The sequence below is a fragment of the Bombus flavifrons genome, chromosome 7 (assembly GCF_040668555.2).
Source record: "Bombus flavifrons isolate JBK064 chromosome 7, iyBomFlav1_principal, whole genome shotgun sequence".
NCBI classification, from domain to species: Eukaryota; Metazoa; Arthropoda; class Insecta; order Hymenoptera; family Apidae; genus Bombus; species Bombus flavifrons.
In genome coordinates this window covers 11,557,182-11,579,493 of record NC_138448.1, presented here as the reverse complement: position 1 = coordinate 11,579,493, position 22,312 = coordinate 11,557,182, and the positions used below count along the sequence as shown (strand labels likewise).

The 22,312-nt window shown below is 47.8% G+C and overlaps 1 protein-coding gene across 2 annotated transcripts in view; it reads right to left on the bottom strand.

Moving 5' to 3' along the window:
- Nucleotides 1-22,312, bottom strand: part of Tmtc2 (Transmembrane O-mannosyltransferase targeting cadherins 2) — a 215,086-nt gene that overhangs the window by 54,133 nt on the left and 138,641 nt on the right. The gene's annotated exons all lie outside the window — the stretch shown is intronic.

The window sequence follows — 22,312 nt, the reverse complement described above, 5'->3', positions numbered from 1 at the left end:
AACGTTGCTTCCTGAGCGCTTTGCGATAATACCTCTCGCGAGCCTGTGCACTACGAGCTGATCATGGCTCTGTGTATATGAACGCATTCTACCGTTTCTACGCGTCTGCATGGAAGCCAGACAGAGAGACATTTACAAAGAGGAAACCATGAACGCGAGGTGAATGCATGGCCAGCCGCGTTTGCCTCGAATAATGGCCAATGGGACGCTGTACGCGCAGAAAGATTCAGTTCGCGCAATGTGCACCCAACGATATGACGTTTATCGTTTATCGTCGTGGTCTCGCCGAGCTGCACACGCTTCACGACTCTGCGAACGACCAGTTACGCTTCATCGAGTTTCCCACCGCGGCAGTCGCGCCTCGTTTCCACGACGTGTACGCGATTCTTTTGCCAGCGACATCGGCTGGCTGCAATCGTGAAAAAAGTCCGGCGGAATCGATAGAAAGCGTGGATGACGATCGACGGCCGAGCCCTGCGCGAACGAGCGGTCGTTCTATAAATTTCTGATTATCGCGCGTGACCGAGTTTCGCGTCTCATCCTCGCGAAGGTGAAAATATCCACTCCGGTTAACCGTGGCAAGGGAGAATAAAACGAGGCGAAACATCGTTCGTAGGACGACGTATAGGTTCGCGAATCGCGATGTTCGTGCAGCATCGATCGACGTCGAGTCGACGCTCTCACCGATGGATCGATCGATATACCGCACCACGGCGATCGAGTCGAATCAACCGCTTTTTTCCACCCCGTTCCTGACCGTTTTCCGCTGTTTACGGCTTATAAACGTTCCTCGATCGGCCGAGAGAGCTCTCGAGAGCGATGCCGCGAGAGTCTCGTATCGGCACGTCCACTGCGAAACGTGTAAATGACAGCTGTAACGAATGGCCTGATTAATTTGTTCCACGGACGATGATCGATCCTGGCTCAAGTTTTTCATTCCACGGCCGGTTTTCCACTGGGAACGCTTTCCCATCGTGCCGTCTGGCTGCTCGCGAGAAACTCTGCGACGCGACGCTTTCGAATTTTACGATCGGTAGGAACGTGTGGCCTTGCTGCCCGGTTAACTCGAGTTCCCCCAACCTCTTGAACGCGGGAAGCTTGCCAACGACTCGCCACGCTGGAACCAGCTGCTTTTCTACCCGTAGAGAACCTCGTATTCTCCTGGAAAAACCGTCCAATCATGTGGACGTATCGCTGTACGTATTCTTCGAGGGCCATCGTTTCTTATCGAATTCGTATCGTTTCTTTTTTCGTACGATTCGCCTTTGCCTCGCCATCCAGAGAATCCTAAATTGTCCGTATTCAAAACGGCCAATAACTGCTGAGAATACTCGTTTTTATTGGTCTAGGTATTACCGATTTGCTTCCATACATATATGTATGACGGGAGCTACGTCCAGCCGTAGAACGTTTTTACTTCTCGAGAAGAATTCACCGTGGCGTGGATAGCCCGCCGCAGACCACGAAATTTATTTTATACGCGACCCTGTGCTGCATTTTCTTCTACGGCGAACGAAAAACGGATTATTTTTGACTATGGAATATTTATTGAAATCGCTTCGCTTATATTCTTTACCATGATCCTGATTGTCCGAGACAGAAAAATTATGGAAAATCGTTAGCCATTTACCAAACAAAGTACCTAATTTTACAACGTACGATTCCTCCATCTGGTTAATCCACGACGCGGCGTGTTTCCCAAGCGTCGCTCGTAGCCTCGCGCGATGTAATCCTATTAGAAAGCCCTGGAAACGCTTATGTTTCCCGAGCAAACAATTAATGCGCGCATAAGCTTTCTTGGGCTTAGGAAAAAAATTCGTCGACGTATTCGACGATTCGTGGAAAATCGACGCGAGTGACATTCGTGATATATGGCGTAGAGCAAGCTGAAAGAGCGCTTGTTAAGTCCTCCTTTTTCCAGCTTTACGCTTTTGTGATCCTCTCTTGTTTCTCTGCGATGAAGAAGAAATATCGCTAATCCTCACGTGACTTTGTATTTGGCGAGATAAATCGATTTTCTCGAATTCTTTGCATTTATCCATGTAACGCGTATAGCGAGGCCGGATTATTTGCATCGTCTAAGTTCCTTAAAATTCCATCTTGAATTTTCTTTCTATTTCCATTATTTAATGTCGCATCGACCGTTTCCGTGGATTACTAACGATATAAGAGTTACCATTAGTCTTCGGTATAGTGACGACAGAGTGAGAAAATATCCTGTACATTATGAACAACGAGAAAAGGATATGAGAAAGGAAAAAATGATTCGAACAACTCCTATACTAGTGTTAAACATCGAAGTTGTGAATTTATAAGGCAAATTATCCAGCTCGACTCGAGTAACATAACGAAGAAAATATCGTCGATAACTATAAAGAAGTGGAGGAACGGAATGCGTTGAGTTGACTGCGTAATAAATTCTCATTATTACAAGCGCAAAGGTCTCCATGACTAGTGTTCATTAGGAGTTGGTTAGCGTTCCGAGCAAGAAACGCAGACCGTTTGAAATTAAATCAACCGATCGTGAGTGTTTTTTTTTCGCTGGAATACTCGCGTTTTCTCGCGCTCTTTCGCTCTTCGTATCTTCAGGGATATCGTATCGCGTCGTTTTGCGCGAAAGTGTCGTGGCCCATGGTCTCGCGATACGTCCCGTTGCGTTCTAAAGAGTCGAGTCACGCGAACTTTATATATTATTCACATGACTGTGCTCGGTCATCGTGCACTTCTGTTTTTGCCCCAGTCTGTTCGCGTTTCTGTGCAACAATTGCCTCGCAATTTTCGTCTCGTGCCATTGCCTCTGCTTTTATTCAATTGCCGCTTGAAATTGCTTGAACGTCACTCACGAAACAATCTTCCGGTTTCCAGGAAGGAAAAACGGGAAGAAAAAGATCTCTGAGAGAGCGGAGGTCAAACAAGATAGACCGCGTGTTTCTACGTATTTTTAAAGCCGCAAAGAATCCCACATCTGCTGGAATCTAGTTACATCGATTCTCTCCCACCTATGTAGTAAAGTTTTCTCGCAGTGTCAAGACGCACGCGATCCTCAGAGCTGTTTGCAACGAGTAACCAGCCATAGATAGCAAAATGACCCGGGGCACAGTGCCGTCAACGAGAACGAAAAAGTACGTCCGGCATAATCTTTCGGTTGAGAGGGAAGAAGAAGGCGAAGAAGAACGAGTGTGCCCATGGGGGACGAGTGTCGTCGATCCGGGAAATATATTCGACTGTTTTGAAGCGGTTAACGTACCTGCTTACTTTTATGCAATCCCCTGCCCCACCTCCGTGGGCTCGCCTCTTTCTTGTTTTCGCCGCTTATTGGCCAAGTTTTCAGACGGGAGTGTCGTATCGGGGGCGCCTCGGAGTTTACCGAGTTCCTCGTCGTTTGCAAAGTAAATCGTGCGCGTTTCAGAGCTCCCTCTACCCATTTCCACCCCCTATCCATCCTTTCTTTTCCCATCTCCACCCTTTTCTTTCTGCAGCCTCCATTGTTCGGTCGCGCGAAGCTTCTCCGTCGATTTCTCGCGTCGTTTCTCCTTTCCTCCACCCTCCGACTACGAGAGTCTCGTTTCGTTCGTGAAATCCGTCGCGCGATTGCGCCTCGCGAACGCCGGAACCACGCCACGCCACGAGAGTCGTCGAGACACGGTTGGAAGATGCTCAAGATGCGAACATCTCATCGATGTGTGCACGATCGTCGTTAAGTCGGATTCAATTTCGCTTCGGCCGGCCGAAACCGAATTGCCTGACCTGTCGCGTCGGTAGGAAAATTATGCTTCCCGCATGGCTGCTCTATCGTCGCCCGGTATTGTGGCCCATTTCGTTACGCTCCGCACGATTCTTGGCGACCGCTCGAGGAGTATCGTGAACTCGATGTTCGCAACTGGTCCAGGTTGCTTGAAACTCGAGCAGTTTGAACGAAAACGATCGACGATTTGTAAAGACTGCTACGTGTATAGGGGAGGAATTGGAGCAAACACGCAGGGACCATCGCGGATTTTGTCACTGTAAGAACGCTGAATAATCAAGTAAGATGAAAAGCGACGGTCCAACGTAAGAACGAAACGGAAAGAAACGATTATTGCATGTATTAATTATCTTTCGTCCAACATTTGTCGCGGGACCAAGCTATTCCCCGAATCACCCTTATTCCACTCACGTTCTCCACATCGTTTACACCGCGTTCTCGTGACACCGCCACGAACACACCAACGCGCAGACATAGTCCACGAAGTATGACCCAATTTCATTCGCGTGTTCGGACTCGAATTACCTTCCGACTCCCGACGGAATACCAGTTAATAACGACTTCGGCGTACGAACGAGGCGGTTGGAGAACAGTGGCTGGCAAGAAGGGGTGAGACCTCGTGGTGGATCGGTCCGACCAAAACGATGAACAAGGAACAGAGGAAAGTAGAGGGAGCGAGAACCTGACCGGTTGAAACCTATTATTCCACTCGGTTCGAACATACTACCTGGCATGAAAGGTAAAGAAGGAGAAAGAAAACGGGTTAGGGAAGGAGTAAGCGGCACGGTGGGTTCGCGCTAATTTTACATCGCTTAAAATTTATAGACAGGATGTTAAGGCGCTTATTAAGGCAGCGCTCAAGCACACTCTAAGATTCCGTAAGTTTGCCTGCGAAGCTTCGCCGTAATAGCTCCTGGTCTCGAGGACCACTGCTACAAATTAGCGCTTTCTCCCTCCTTCTTCGCCTTTTTCCGCACTCCGGAACACAGTTGCTTAAGGTTTCCTCGATCGAAGACGCGATAAGTTTTCTAATAAGACAGAACTTTTCGGTTGGTTCTTGCTCGCACCCTCTTTGGCCCAATGACAGGAGTTGCGAACTCATTAAACCAGCCTCTGGTAACCAGCGCGACTCTCGAATCGGTGTACGCTTTCCTTTATTCCCTTTTTCTCAGCGGCAACTTTTTTCGTCCAAGTGAACGTTGACCAAGTTCTCGTGCGGAGAACGAAACGCGGCGCGTGAGGGTCGCGGTTCACGGATTGTTGGCTGTTGGAAATCGCGGCTGTCAGTGTCGCGTGGAATTTCAGCGACGCGTCGAAAAATTCCGGTGTCAAGCCACGACAGTGACCGGATGGGAAACAAGGGAAACCCGGTCCCGATTTCATTCGATTGCCCGCCACGTCGCGATCATCGCACTGTCGCGCGCGTGAACGCGCCGGACACGAGCTGAAATTCGATTTTTCCTCGTCCAGTGGAAGACAGAAACGAACTTTAAGTTTCCCCTGTTATTTGATCGTACGTTATCAGTGAAATACTCCATCCAAGAATGAACTTGGCTACTTTGTTTTAATGAGATCGCGTTCAGTCGAATCACGCTGTTTAACTAAGATCGATGTTAAAAGGGGTGCGCCACGCAAAGAACACTTTGGACGAAATTTTACAGGAAATTATTCTATTGTTGCTGACTCTCGTTCAGCGTTCCGACAACGATGATAATTCCGGGTTACCACGGTCCGGTAAACTAGCCTTCGATCGGAACCTGAGGATATTCGATCAATGCGCAGCGCGGGGAACCATAGCGAAGGCAAAGGGGATGGATTTCAGCCCACTTCACGAAGAGCCCGATGCTTGTTATTGACGAATGAGATTAGGACAATAGACTGATTTCTCCATTAATAGATCAATGACAAGTCAACCGTGTACTTAGCGCGCATATCGAACATTCATTCGACCGTCTTTTCTCGAAAACGTTCGACCAAATCGCCACAGTTTTACACGTTTTTCCTTTAACTAACCCACGAAGTCTTCCACGAAAAATATCGGAAATCTAGCGGAACAGGAATGGAAAGAAAAGCGAGAAGATCGACTCTAGCCGGGAGAAAAGAATTGCCAGCCGATAGGGTGTTTGTGAAGGGGATGCGGCGGGGTGAAAATGGACGGTCGGAACGATTAGATTTGTCGCGGTGAACCAATTTAAATGGTTCCGGAATAGCGTGCGCAATTAGCGGCCACCGCTTAAATCCAGGCTACGTTATACGATCGAGAGATAGGCGTTCGATTTATCTTGGGAGGGGCGCGCTCCAGCTTTCCTCCTCGATTATTTACCGATCGGAATATCCCGGCTATTTTTAATTAGCTCTTAATTACCGGCGCATAAATACGCGCCGCGGACCCGTTAATGCTGGTGCAGAGAGCCGCGGTTAATGAAACGTAAAATTCAGATAGTAAATTTAGCGAGGGTTGGCAAAGGGTTGGAATGGCGAACGTACTAAAGAGTACTAGGCCAGGTGAAAAGGGCGCACAGGTGGGAAGTAACAGCAGAGGCTTGGTTCTGCGATATCATTGCTACTCTCACGCATTAATTTCGCTACGGCCGATAAGACACGCGTTACCTGTTGGCGGCGCGTAATTAAACCACGATTATCGTTAGAGCACCGATGTCGAATCGTCACGAGAATGTTCAGGAGGATGTTTGTTCGGTATCGAGAGAGATAGCGCGGAGATAGAAGAGCTTTACGAAACGATCTGCCCGCGGTAATCTCGGAATTCAGCGGAGTTATCGATTCAGAGCCGCGCGTCAATCGTGAGTTAGATCGGCGAACGAGTGACGAGCGCGCTAGCCTGCGTTACACGCGTTCCACGCCTGGCCTGGCCGCGCCTATTAATTCAATTTCTGTCCCAATATCGCGATACAACGGACGGCATTCGCGAAATTTACGCGATCTCCTCTGCGCCCTGCCGCTTCGCGTTCCTATTAAAACAAATATCCGCGACTGCTCGATTCGACGAAAACGCGATTACGCCCTCGACACCGAGTCCATCATTCTGCGAATAAATGACTAGCCTCTATATACATACATCCGTGTTCTATTCATAAACGGATTAAGGTATGTTGCATTTTATGTTCTAACTTTGTACGTGTTGGCCAATCCTCTGGCAAATTTTAGTCCTCGAAAGTTGTACGTGTCTCGTAAAATGGAATAATCGAGCGACAGCGACCGATAACGATAACGATGACACGATGTCTTTCTTCGCGCGATCATAACTGTAGTATCGGGGAAAGGGGCCTAAGAAACATCGAGTTAACCATGAACAATGTCGCGAGAGCCGAGGCGCCGTCGGGTCCATCAATGTGTCGTCGGTCTTTTCAATTGTATAGTTTTGTAGAAAAGGCCAACGTGACCCTGGCAACGAGCGTCTGCGGAACACGTGTGTGGTGGGCCTAGGAAAAGACAAAGGGATGCTAGAACGGCCAGAATGCGAGTTGAGAGGAGGCAGTGTGTCAGTTGAGAATGGGCAGTGTGAATCGAGAAGTCAGAGAGTGTAAGTGGAGGAGCCGGAGAGTATGATAATAAGACGTACGACGAGATTGTAATCAGTCCTTTGTATCGAGTACCGCTTATTAAACTAAACTAAACTCTAAATAAAACATCATTACTTGTCCTTATTCTAAGATCCACATAAGTTACCACGTAACTAACAACGTCTTGCCGATATTAACAAAACCACTATCTCTCTGTCGCTCGGTTTAATCAAGTTCGATCTCCATGGGGAACAACGTATCCATTTCTTCATGGAGCGCAGTTCCCGCGATAATCTCGCTTTTGATTCTCGGTTCCGGGTTTCCTGATTTGGGCTGGCTCTCTCTCTCTCTCTTTCTCTCTCTGTCGAGACTACAACAACGGCCGCGATACCATTGAACACGATCCTGGAATACTAATTAGCGATATGTGTCAATCCATGAAAACCGTATTGACCGGTGAACGATAGCGGTCGGTGGACAGCGTATGATTAGCCGAAACCGATTCTAAACCCGTCAACGGTTCGATGACGTTCCACGATAGCCCGCGACCTTCCGGCCGGAACGACCCTTTGAGCGTATCAACGCGATGACGCCGGGTATTGAATCGGGCGCCAGGCTGGCTGGTTCGCGTCCATTCGCATAGAACGCCTCCTCGATAGCCGCGTACGAGCGCGTACGAACTGACTGGTAGACGAGCGCGAGCGTGTTCGGTTAGCGAGACAGATGCGGAAGAGACTGGTCCGGTGAACGCATTATCCCGGTAATATCTGATGCGGCCAGACAAAGCTGCAAAGGGGATGGACGTCGCGGTGTATCGGCGTAAACGACGGTTATTCGGCAAATGGTAAAATCGTATGCGGGCTGAGAATCCATCCTTTGGGGTTTGGCCGAGCCAATTATCGATACGTACGCTTGAAATGGTAAACAGCACGCAGAAAAACGTATATATCTGGCATGAGATACGCGGAGAGCTATGCGGAGCGAAAGTCCTCTTTGGTAATAGACGCAAAGGGAATATTTCCCTTTTTCGTTCATCATCGCGCGAGATTATCTAGAGCGAAAGAGGATTTAGCCACATTTCTCCGAATGTGAATATTATAGGAAAATTTATTTCGATAAGCTGTATTAATTATTCTAAAATGGAGGAATTCGTTTTTTCTTAATCAAACCTAGATATGTTAGATCTTTTATACGTATTTAAATTTCGTTCTTTCCAAAAGAAATGTTTCAGTCGTTTCACTTTCGAAATAAGTGTACGATATATAAAATCGGTTGTATTCAGTATCGCGTGCTCGCGTCTATGTTACATCGAGGATTACCTCGAGTATTGCGTTCTCAATGCCTGACTTTTTTGTCCACCTTTACGATCTATCTGTAACGACCACTTTGCTACTAATTCATTTTAAGTGACTCTTCTGTAACTTCGCGCAAAAGAAAAAAGAGTCAGAAACGAGAAAGAAACGAGAAAGAAACGAATTGACAGAGCGGCTGGACGATAGAGTGGAATGATAGAGAGGCTGATGAAAGGGTGGAAAGAGAACTGCGTACACGTTACCGGTCGAAAAGGGGACGAATGGACACGAGGCTGGTGGAAGTGGAGCGAAGGGACGCTGCGTGTATAGTGACCGCAGCGGGGTTGAAAGACAGAGACAACGGAAGGGATTAGCGGAAGGATAAAGAGGCGTGTGTGTATAGCGGTAGGAGAACTGGTTGGCGATACCGATAAGCGACAGTAGAGAGGCTGTATGGTAGAGATGTGTGAATTGTAATCAAATCAGGGACGCGGAGAGAGACGAAGCGGAAGGTAGACAGGAAGATGGAGAGACCAAGCCCACGGTGCGTTTGGCCCATGTCGAACGTAGGGTAGAGAACACCACGGTCAGGGGTATTTGGTTTCGAGAAATAGTGTCTGTCTGGTTTCGCAGTGCCGAGCTTGTTTCTGGAACTTCATCCGGATGGAATGGAAATTACGAGTTTCGAAGGAGTGTTATTTCGAGAATGGAGTTGCTTGCTTTTGATTGAAATTCATACTCGATCAAATAAGCTTTTAACTAGTCCGTACTAGTAGGTTGATACCGTAGATCTCGTAGTATCGGCGTTCTGGTATCTCTTACTGGAATAAGGGGTGGAATTCATAACGTGGAGTATATAAAATGGAAATGTTTCACCGAATAAGAGAAAAGAAGTAGTCCGCCGAGGAGAGTAAAGAAGTCGTAAGACGGGACCAGGAACCGTTCTTTCGAGAAACGAACGAAGGGACGGATAGAAAATATGCGGAGAAAATCAAAGGACGGCCGAAGAGCCCTCGATCTGGCAATGGCTCGGAGCGTTCGCCTGTGACAAAGTGGAATCCCGTGACAGCCGGTTCCAAGTGCCTCTCTTTTTCCGCAGATGCTGCTGCTTGCTGGTCAGTGTGCTCGTGGCGAGTCTCGCGTGGAATGTCGAAAGTGCCACCCATCCGAGCGAATATTATCGGTAAAACGCGTATAGGCGCGAACGTGCGCGATGTTTCATCGCAAGGCGGTACTGGCGGTTCGAAAGATACATGCGCGACAGGACGATTTAGGGGACAAAAGGGAATTATAATCGTATTTTAAGCCGGTGAATCACCGGAAGACGCCGATTGTGTGTCCAGCGGCGGCTATTCCGCAAACTGATTGTTCGAACTGATTGCGCTGTAGGACGGAAAGCCGCATACAGTATAGGGCTTTGTATTATCAGACATTGCCGTCTGACAAGCGGCTACGTACGATGCACAAACGTTCGGTCGGCATACAAACGACAGCCTGTGCTCCATAGCCGCAGGATCGTGCACGGATTTCGGGATTTCTCATCTTGCTCTCTCTCTCTCTCTCTCCCTCCCTCCCTTGCTCTGTGTTTCCTCCGTCTGTCTGTCTGCGACCATCGAAACCATACACTGAGCGCGTTCGCGAAATTGACCGTGCTATCGCGACTTCGGGATTGGGGAATACTCGGGGCTGACTTCGAATTTCAAAGATCCCTCGTAGATCGTGCATGGACGGCCGCCGCGATTGAACCGCTGCAACCAGCCTCGTTATATTCCGCCCAGCGGCTGCCTGCTGAAAATTTATGAAGGGCGCAACGCGCTGGTGGGCGCGCGAAACAAACGGTATCGATCCGGAAGTTATTTACTATCACTAACTTGCTACCGTGTAAAACGGAGGCTGTGCGTTAAAAGCGTTTACATGCCCTGGACGGTTGACAATCTACGCGACGATGATGTACGGTGATCTGAGGTAACTATGCGTGATAATTTGAGCAGTGAAAAAGAGTTGGAGTTATTCTAGTTTAATCGCGAAAATTGGGCGATTACGCGTGTCAAGATAACAGACTGCGAGATTGAAATAACTCAGGTATCAGTTCCCTTGGTGATTTCTAGTGTAAATGACGAGTCTACATCCTTTGAAGGGAGAACGGTTGTTCGCTCCGTATCGGTGCAAACGCGTTATACGTAGCAGAGAATTTACAGAGAAGGAGAGAACGAGACCAGAGCGTTACTTGATTCAGCTATTATTCGGTTGGCTGGTTCGGAGGAAGAGTCCGGTGGACTGCGGCGGAGATAACAGGATGTGTTCATTGGATAAATTGTTACTGATATCTGGCGGCGGTATTATCGTCGCCACGGCTTGGTCAACTGGTTGACGAGTATCGAGGAAGGTATTAAGCCTTCTATCGGCTGGTCGGCTTCCCTATCGGACAGAAGTAATCTATTTTTCCGCCGGTGTTGACCGACTCGATACCATTTTGGCGCAGCTGGTGGCTTTTCAATCGGTTTCCCGGGAAAAGGAATCCGCGTCGGTTCGCGTATCGAGAGGGACGCGTCAATTTTCGCGTAGGTACGATAAAGCTGCAATTATTTTTCCGCGACGCGAGCTTCCGAATCGATTCGTCTCGCGTAATTGTAAACCACGAACGAGGGATTTTCGATTGACAAATGGTGGTCGAGTAAACGATTTCCTGTGGAAACTCTCTTCATAAATCCCCGATCCGTAGCTCGCCAACTGTGTTTGTGTAGGATAGGGTAAAGGGCGTGGAGCAGAAGGGCGGGCTTAGCTCGAGAAAATTTCCCTCCACGGAATTTTGAAGAATTTCGAGAAATATTATGAGAGGATCCATCCGCCAGAGAGTCGAACATCGTACGCGTACAGCTCGATTCCCAGGGGTGCCGTCGGATAGCTCTCGAAAACTTTGGTGCGCGCCTGGGTTATCCAGGTCGAGCACACGCTCCCAACTTCCTTTTTATCTTCGACTGTTCCGCGTGTGCGTTTTCCTCCCTCTCATTTTCTACATTTATATTTATGTATCTACGTCTTTCGTCTCGGCATTTTTTCGACTCTCGAAATCAGATACTATCAGCGCCTCCGTGACGCGAAACAGGAAATACAGATCCAACGATATTATTCACCATCGTTTGGCCTTCGGGGATCATATAATTCCGGCTCTCAATAAACGTTGCTACACACTCCGTTTAGTCGCTCGTCTTTCGAGTTACGTCGCTTGGTTTTTTCAACGTTCACGTTTCCAACTTGCTCCGTCTTCCTTCCTCTCGATCTCGTCGTTCTTTTCTTCTTTCGCGTTTAACGGTCTTCTTTCATGATTTTTCTTTTCGTTTTCCTCTGCGAGAGGCGTCTTGCGTATCGTCGAAAGCATCAACGCGGATTATTCAATGACAACTTACTGCTCTCCGTTTCTGCTTCTCCTTCGTAACGTCCTATTGCGCCTAATGGCTCCGTGGAAATTCGTGAAACGAAGTCATCGACGATTCATGAATTCCGCAGTTAAAGCACCATTGTCTAAACTCGACGGCACGGTTGCTCGATTCGCCGGTTATTTGTCTCGTTTAGCCAATTCACAAGCACGTTCGGCACGCCTTTTCTGCAGTTAGCCCTGCGGGCCACGCGGTTACGCGACCAAGTAAGAAAGGCTGAAACCTTTCGTGCCTCCAGGAGTAGCCAGTCACGGTCTTTTCGTTGTTTGCCGACTAATTAATTCATGGAGTCGGTTTACCTTGACGAGCCTCGAGCGCGGCAAGACATCGGAGAGATAACTCCGAAGCGGCTCGTGTCTTGTCGCTTTTAAGGTCTCCAAACCTACTTCTCCACCTCTCTCTGTCTCTGTCAAGGTTTGTGCGCGCCTCTGCCTTCTCTCGGTGTACATTACAGTGCTGGCTACAAGAGGAACACAACTTGGGTTGCTTGCGTCTACAACGGCCCCAGATTAAACCAAGTTTCAACTCGATAAATTTTCCAACTTAACGGATTAACGTATCAAACTATCGCGCGTGCACGCGCCAGTAGCGAGACGATCTCTCGACGAAGGCAGAGAGAAGTTCACCTGACTTCGCCAAGTTTACTTTAAATACCTTCGTCCTTGGAATCCCCTTTCCAAGCACGTTCCTTTTTTTTCTTTTTTTCTTTAGACGTTCCTAGCATCCATCTTTCATCTTATGTATGATAGGATATTAACGACGTTGACCCTTTACTCCGTTTGACCACTATTCCGCTTTTTTTCTCTTGTTAAATCTGGAATTCTGAAGAACGTCTTTGATGTTGGCTGCCACGTGATCCTACAACTTCCATCAAAGTTCATTACTTTTTTTTCATGTTTTTCGACTATATTAACTCCAGGATGGAAGTTAGAAAGTCTTGCTTGAAGTCTACATTGACACGATCTTCAGAGTCTTCAAAGACGATAGTTGAACGGAAACCAGAATTCGACAGAATCTTTCCTCCAGGTTGAAGCGCAGGTTGACCTTGGTACAACTTTCGAGTACACCTCCTTATTCAGTTAGGCTTTTTGATATAGCCTACTGTCTATTATCGATGTTGGACACCAGAACTTGAGCAGAAACTTCGCGAAAATTGACCTTGTAAACGCCCTCGACCCTTCAGCCACGTGCTTTCCCATATAACCTTCGTCGGCAATCACGTTCAAGTGATGTAACTGACTGATCCAATTATCAAGGACCTGTTTACTGTACAATTTTTTAGCAGTATTCCCACAGGGTATACGACAATTGCAACTCAACTTCAGAAACCGGACACTTTGCGATAACTCGTGTTTAATACCATCAAGTTTCTTTTTTCTTGGTACGATTAAAAATTATTATTTATTAATCGTGTCTTAATTATATTGAGATATGTATAATTTTGTGCGCTAGACTAGATTGGCCACGTAGTAGTGACACACGTATGTGAATATGAGTGTGTGAAGGTAAGTGTGTGCACGGAGTCTCGAAAAACAGATGAATGTAACTATTTCGTTGGCAGTCTGGTATGGAAGAAGCTGAGACAAAGAGTGCTGAGACGCGTGCAAATGTATATCGACGAAGATCCTGGAAATCGTTTATTAAATGAATCTACAACTATTTTAACATGAATTCTAAGCGTAACCTTAGTGTCCCTTTACTTTTATTTCGGCAATTAAGATCCACAATTCTCAACAAACTAGTAATCTCATTTTAGCTTTTGCACTTTTTCATTAGGAATTTTAAGGTACGCTATTTATTAGATATTTTTATGTACTGTTCTTAGGAATTTTTATCCACGTTAAAATGTGTACTCGCAGCGAAGCTATGCAGAGTTTTCGAACAGAATTCAAAATACAATTGATTCACCAACGGTGAACGTTACTGCAGGTAACGGTATTTAACCCGGGCCGTCAGCTCGCAGTTTCGCTCGACTATCCAACTGTACCGCGGCACGACGACGACGAAACACCGTCCAAAGTTGCTGCCTCGAGTACGGCATTTCCACCGCGGGTGAAACTCCTTCGGGCACCGTGGGACGCCCTGTCGTGTTCCATTCTAAAGATTCTATGCACCTCGGTCGACCGAGGTAGCGGGAAACGCGTCAAACTATGCCGGGACTCGAAAGTTCCCGCCTTTCACCGCGGGGATCGCGATTGTCCAGCTTGGCTATTCGGATCCGCCTCTCGTCTTCTGCTCAACTTCTAAATTAGCGCAAGGTTTTCCCAGCGATTCTGCGTCACGATAAACGATAGCTGGGACTGAATACGCGGCGGTACAATGGCCGCCAGAACAGGAGAAGCTGAACAATCGTTAATGCCTCGGGAAAGAGCGAGCGGAGGAGCGAAAACGAGATCGACGAAGCAGCATAACGAGCACTGAGTCACGAAACACTTTTCTCTTCTCTTCGAGGCAAGCAGATTCTTGCGATAAAATATTTACTCCGAGTCCTAGTCGAACCGAGGTGAATGCTGTTATCCGTCTCAACGGGACGAATCGATGCCTCGACCCTGCGAAATCACTTTCCCCGACAGGGATCACCGGAGAAACGAGGAGAAGCAGATTCTCGAACTTTTCTCTCGAGGGTTCTTCCGTTCGTAAGACTTCTTTTTCCGCTCATCTTCGCGAATGCAGGAAAGATCGGAACACAGTGGACTGGCGATTTAATCGAGCCCCCATTGTTCTTCGATCATTCTCCATTGCGAGAGCGGTATCGCACAGTGACATTGACGTATACGCGAATCACTGTGGAACGACATTATGGCGAATTACGGGGAAAATCTCTTTGAAAGCAACACCATTACCCGTCTATCGATACGCAAATATTTCACTCGACCGGTACCAATTATTCCCATTGAGGTAAACCGTGCTTGGGTCGCTTTAATCGCGGCCATTCATACAAATTGAAAGATAACCGTAGCCGTCAAACGCAGTTGCGGACTGTTACAGTTCGAGTCACGTTTCAGAGTAACCAGTGAACGGCGTATTAAAAATTAACGGAAATACGAGGCAAACAAATATGCATCGAGCTATTAGGGAAATAGAGTGAAAACCGTGATTACCGATAAATTGAACAGATTGTTGTACACGCGTATCCCAGATTACCATTAACTAATTCGTGTAATAAATTCGCATTCGTCGATAGATATATTTTTATTTAGCGAGGGCCGAACTTTTTTTTTTTTTGCGACGATACTCTTTATTTAACGCATCATCCGGGATGAATTAATCCAGCAAGAGTATGAAAAGGATTAGCGACGTTTTGAGTAAGCCGCTGCTAACAATGCAATGTTGTTTCTCGTCTCAGGCTGCATGTACACTCGGCAGGCGAAGTCTCGAAACTTCGTTGCGCAATATGGCTGGGAACAGAGTGATGTTACGCGCAACAAGTGGAGAACAAAGTTTCATTCGAACAGTACATTCAACCGTTCTCTACCTATATTATGGCATTAAAGAAACGATCGAATAGAGCAGACGTTGTATATCCGTTACGAATCTATCTGCACGGCGCACGCAACTTTATGCGAACACAACGTGTTTCACGAGAAACGGCGGCTACCATTTCGAGCCACACGAACGAGTCGCGAAATATAAAAGAAGTTACAGTCGAAATCGCCAATTCACTGAACTCTTTTTCCCGGTTGTTTAACGCGACGCAATGCAACGGTTCAAAACAAATTGAACTAATTGAGCATTGTCCTGTAAAGCGCGCGCCAAAGTGCAACTCATGCACGATAATTGCCACCGCGTTACTAGTAACTTGACACGACTTTGACGTGACGTTAATCTGCGATTTCTCAAAGTGCACGAGGTAGAGCTGAACCGACGGATAAGTAGGCTTTACCACCAGGTACTCGGAATACAGTCGTGCGTTTGTGGAGCGAACTATGTGGCTCGACTAATTCAACCTGTACTTACACGCGATCGTTTGTAGAAGTAAAAAATTACTGAAACCGATTCGCAAAAACTTGCAAAATTAAATTCAACCGCTCGAATTGGAATTCTAAACGGTGCTCCGAATGCTGACAGCTCACTGTTTTGCGAACCGCGTATATACAGCAGGCGACTACGATGCGAGGTTCCGAACGAATCCACAGTGAGAGAAATAGCGGAAACAGCAGGGTCGTCCGGAAAATAGCTAGCGTTCTTCAGGGCGGTTCCACGGGCCGTGAAATGTGCTCGGGTAACTCGGTTTCCTACCGACGTGGTATCTGATAACGCAGACGTAAACCTGAGATAACATCCTTACATACTAACCAGCCACTCTGGTGCTTTAAGTTCGAAGGTAACCTGGTATGTTCATCGCGTACGACAGATAAAGTTCGCCGCCATAGGTACCCATAGGAAAGCGCGACTTGCACGGGCGTGTTTCTCTGAAAATGGCGATATACCTTTGTTCCTCGCAGACGGATAATTCTGGATTTGCACGGTCGTTGCGATTAAGAAATTTCGTGTTTCAGTCTAAACCAGTGTCATTCTACTAAACAGACGTTGAAAGTCATCGTTTCTCTCGTGCGGCTAATCTCTTCTGTCCAGCCATTGTACGGCTCCAACCTCCGGCACATGTACCATATCTAAACGACGGATTCAAACGGTTCTACGCAAGCACAAGACGAAATCATGGAATCAGGCTAGGAAGCGGCAACACGACGTAGGCACGGTGTCGACTGTTGCGTCTTGAGGGTGGACGGAACCGGGACACTTCCGCATGCAAATGCGAAGGCGTACAATCAAAGCACCGGCGAGACGATACATATTCAAGCGGTCAGCATGGGTAAACACCGGTCCAAACGGACCGACGACGGTTTACCTCGGGTAGCTAGCTGGTGCAGCTGTACGCACGCACACCATCGGCCTCCGCAACGTTCTGTATGCGGCGAGGAACACGTCGTGTGTAGCGTCGCGACGGAGGAGAGTGGTTAGGGGGTGGAGCAGCGGTAGAACGCTTCGAGGTACAGCCTGTATACACGGGGCAGGACACAACGGAATCTAGTTGGGGTCTATGGCGGATATACGGCGCGTACACGGCCGACAGGCCGAAACCCATCAATTTCCCATTCAATTCGCAGCCTCGCCTCTCCCGACGAGGCGAATGCCAGTCCGAATGACGCGACTCCTGGATCCCTGCCGCGTTCCGCCCAAGAATGGAATCCTCTTGCATGTCGACGTAAACGTCGAGGCGAACGTCGGGCGAACGTCGGGCGAACGTCGAGGCGAACGTCGAGGCGAACGTCGATTCCAGCCGTCCTATGCGTTCATTCTGTCCAGTCACGTCGCTTAATGCGAATTAAATATCAGCATGGAAGAAAGTGATACTTCTTACGGGGTGGTTCGTGAAGATCCACCCTTCCATTTTGATCGTGTTTGTACAGAAGAGGAAGAGGAATCGCGGACGCGTCGTGGGGAGTCGTTTTCATATTCCAGGAGCGTTATATTCCACGAGAATCTCTCGAAGCCGTGCTTCATATTCCGGGCTGAAGGTGTTGTTTGAATTTTAAACCGATGTGGCTGAGAATCTTGGGAAACTCGATTGTTCTGACTCGGTATAAAGCGGCGGTGCAATGTGTCATTTGTAACGCGGTAACTTTCGACGTCTAGTTTTCAATAGAGCTAATCAATCAAACGTCAAGCAACTACATGCGTTTCGTTTTGTACCGATGGATATCTACACGCCATTGCTCGTATGCAAATTAACGACGGAGAAAATAGACGGCAGGAATAGTCGGTCGGTGTTGGAAGCTTTCAAAAACTAATTCGATATTCCAATTGTATCCGACGATCGCGTTAGAAGCTGAGCTAAATCTTGTTTATCCACGGCTACATTTGGCAAAATCAATCGCGTATTAATACCCGCGGACTGGTTGGTAATTGGATCCATTGTGAATGCGATATCTTGTTTGGTAAAATACCTCGGAAATTCGATCGAATTTACGCGAGTTTCACTCTCGTGTATTTTTTACCATTTCCATTTTACAGAGAGGTTTTAATTTATAGAGTTTCATCGACGTTGAAGGCCCTGGTAATTTCAGGCGAACGAAATTGAAACGAGTGGAAATTAGCGCGTGTACGGATGATGCGAGACATGAGTTAATCTCGAGTCGTTTCGAAGTTTATCACCGCAGTTTCGAATCGCTACAACGTTTCGTCGCATCGGAAAGGTAAATCCAATCAAAGTCTTGTGCCGATCGATGCATCGAACAGCGACGCGACTGGAAAAGGTAATTTTTAATTTGGTCATTCGATCGTTTTGGTTGGACACGTGGATTATACGTTATCGCGTATGGTTACGATCTTTCCCGCAATTGTTATTTTATCTTCGCACACTGCACAGCTGTTTCATCTGGTTTACGAGCCCTTCGTCTTCGTAATTCTCATCATTATCTTCGTTACACCGCGTTCGCTGGTTGCTCGTTACCGGTCGACGTCATCGTCCCTTAAACGTCCCAGATTCTATTCCCATCCACGATTTTCCTCGTCCAATAAATGACATCCTCGATATTGACCTTCCGCGGAACCACCATTAATTCTTCTATCTTCCCAGTTACGTTCCTAAAAGGACAAACTTCCCGTGATATTTCCTGACATCTGCTCCGACGCAACATGGCTCTGGAAAGTTTCAACGGAGTTATCCGCGCTTTACCGTCTTATTGGTCGCGTTTACTTCATTCGAGACAGCCGAGGGTCGCAACGATGAAACGTTTAACGAACGAAATAAGTTTTTACGCTAGAGCCGCTGATAACTGATCAGAGAAATTGAAAGGTAAATGAAAACTATACGACAGAAGGAAATAAACGAGCCTGTAACATCAGAAACACAAAGTTTCGAAGACACTTCATTTTGACCATTTCGGTACCCGGCGTTGAAGCCTTTAGAACAATCATTGTTCGTTTAAATTTCTCTCGTCCCTTGTACGAGGGAATTTCAAGTGTCGCGCAACAATGTCGCGCGAAACGAGAGCTCCACTTTCCGTGGCAGCGTGTCACAGGCTCAAAGACATCGTCGACGAAACGACGTAAATATTTACATGCATTTAACGAAGTTCATCTTGATCGTGAGACAGAACTGGGCCACGGATGCTTAAAGAGCGAGAAGGAATGGAATCGGCTCGGTGTGGCGGCGCGCGTTTGTCGCCAGGGCCAATTAGCGAGGCTCGCGAGGCTCGTTTCACGTCAATTTCACGGGGACAATAAGCAAATTAATTCTCTTGGATCGTACTTTGATTTCGTTAGCGTTTTCACTGAAACGACAGCCCCTGATGCTTGGTCGCGTTATTTCGCGTCAGCAGCGTCGTTATGAAAACCCTCAATTGCACTCCGAGTTGCACTTTACCACCGCCCGTCACTATCCCTCTTCCAGTCCTCCCTTTCATTCTGTGTGAGTCTATACGTACGTGGATATCACCCTGTGTACGTGTGCAATGCGATGCACATCGCTCCCCCCTCTCTCTCACTCTCTCTCTCTCTCTTTCTCTCGTTCGCTCTCTCTCGCTCTGATGTAGCGCGTCGAGGGAGTTTCGCGCGTCGATGCTCCGCAACGGCACAGATGCTTGCTTTAACGTCGGCCGTGTAACCACGGCGTCGCACCTCCGGCGTCGCGACGACAATTAAGCGACGCACGACCTTCCTTTGAACTCGGTGTCAATTTCGCCACCGAATCAACTGATTCTATTTACCGTCGAGTAATTACCGCCATTGGCGTATCCGGCATGCTGCGCCGCCTGTGAAACGGCCAATAATTCCCGTTCGACGCTTAATTAACGTGTCACGGATACTCTTTGCCTCGTCTACTTTTTATCCTCTTCATTCTATCCCTTCTCCTCCTCTGATCTTTTTCCTCCTTTTTCGCTACACTTCTTTTTATCAGTTTTTCCCTTCGCTCTTATTTTCTGAATAAAACACGAACATCGATGTTCGAACCCTGATTTTTACCATCCTCCCAAGCTCACGCAGCCAATTATATTTTAATCTCTCCCCGAGCGACGAGCATCTCGACCGACACAGAACAGGCGTCCGTTAATTACCCATGGATCTCGTGACATTATTATCCAAGCGCCCACATAATCAGCAGGCTGCTCCATCGAGGGACAACCGGGACAACTTTCTTTCCTCTTCACGAGCGAAGGATGTCCCGGTGACTAATCAATTTTCTATTCACCGTCAGCCTTCGTTGATGGATGACTGGCGATCGAAGCCAGGGGGTGGCAAACGGGGTTTTAATATATCATCATCTATCGTCTCTCTCAAAATCGGTCATCAGTCTTCCGAGCAGGGTGGGAACAGGCCATCAAAGGCACAGATAGGTGTAGAATCTTGTCGCGCTGTCGTCGCGAACAACGGTTTTGATGTTCATTCGTTCGTGTCCAGCCAATCGATCCGTCGAAGGGACAACGTACCTGGCCAGCTTATCGAGCCGAGCAAGCCGTTTCTTTTGCGTGGAGATCTCGCGACAACGTACAGCGGAATAGTGGCCGACACGTTACGGCCAGGGCAACGCGCTTCGAAACTCTACATTCGTTGTTCTCTGCAATCAGTCGGTTGCCGGACAAAGTCACGACACTCGCCAACACGCTTCGATATTCACGAGATTCTTCCCTGTTGAAAGTTACTTGGCTCTAGGTTGCGTTAGGTAAAATACTCGAAGCAAAGGCTACGATTTAGCGCGTACTATTGCGAATGTTATACTTCGACGTTCGAAAGATCAGTGAACGTACCACCTCCATATTTCCTCGATATTTATCTCCATGCGTTTAAGACGTCTCACCGTTGTGGTTATTTCAGTTTCGTGAAAGAACGAATCCAGGTTACTCGCAGTTCAAGCCGAGCAATTTGTTTCGCCTTATAAAATAGAGTACCACTTTCTCTTCGTTAGTCCTCCACGAGGAATTTTATAATGGTAGCTGCGTGACTATGTTGCGTGCGTTTTATTAATCATGCTTCGCGACCAAAAAGCTGGAGAATCTATGTACGAAGCCCGTATCGGCGCCAAACAGCCTGTAGCAACGAGAAAATAAATAGGGCTTGCTGTTTGGCCTCGTTCGCCGTTTCACGAGATCGTTTCTTCCCCGAAAAGAGAAGCGTCGTATCTCGAGCTTTCTTTCCCCACGGGAATGCAGCCCGGCGGATGTACTCTTACGGACGTAGATAATGGATAACCGCGTTGCAACGAACGTACGGCACATCGGCTTATCGCGAGTTCGCAGAGGGATGCCCAGTGGCGGCTTATCGACTCGCCGGCTTGACAAGCTTCCACGTCCTCTCTACAACGGTCCGGGATAGCTGGAAGATGACGAGCGCCGATCGAAAGTCCTGCGAGACTTTCGGTAGTTCCCCGTGAGAGTTTGTCTTATACCGGTTAGCGATAAAGGAAAGCGTCTCACCAGTAGCCAGATTCTGTTCGCTAGATTCTCTTCGCTATATTCTGTTCTCTAGATTGGCCGGCGTTACACACGTAGCAACGGCACGGGATCGATAGCTTTCTCACGCTATACACGAAATTCCCTGTACGACTTGCTGGTTCCATGTAGCTTTTCCAATAGCACGGCGCACAAAGCGTTCGAAGCCAGTCTAGCCATGGATCTGGGACAATCGGCGGAATTTCTCGATGTGTACCGATTTTCCGCCACGGATCAGCGATTCCTTCGACCTTTATTTCCAGCGAATCGCACAACGTCGGGCGTCCCGTCGGCCCCTGGCCTTTTCCTGCATTTCGGACACTGCCGCGCCACCGGCTGCTTAAGTCAGGAGAGACTTCATTGCTTGCAAGATTTGCGGAGCGGCAGCGCTTTGCTCGTGGATTACGCAAATTCGACAGTCGTCCCTGGATCCCGGGTCAGCGTCCACTCTATGCTACGTATCGCGAAGCGAGTACGCGACGAGGGAAACGGAAGTTGACTGGGACGATCGCGTTACGTTCAGTCGGAGACAAGATGAAATTCGAAACCCTGCGTGGCAGGGTGTTCCGCGTTCCAGGATTTTAGAATTTCGGATGTTAGGATTTTCAGTGGCCGAGGCGGGATTCGCGACACGTAGCAAACAGAGGGACAAGGCGAAAGTTTCCGCCATTGTATGGCGTCTCATAAATCTTGGATGACGAAATATACGGAGCGTGGAATTCGGATTCGCTGCGAGCTTTCTCATAATGAAACTTCCTCTGTCGAACGGGTGTGTATCGCGCGGACGCCTTGGAAAATTGACTTCCAACTCTGTTTACCTTACTAAGCAACTCTAAATATCGCCGAGTTTAATCAAAGAAGACTTGGAAAAAGTAATGAGAGGGTT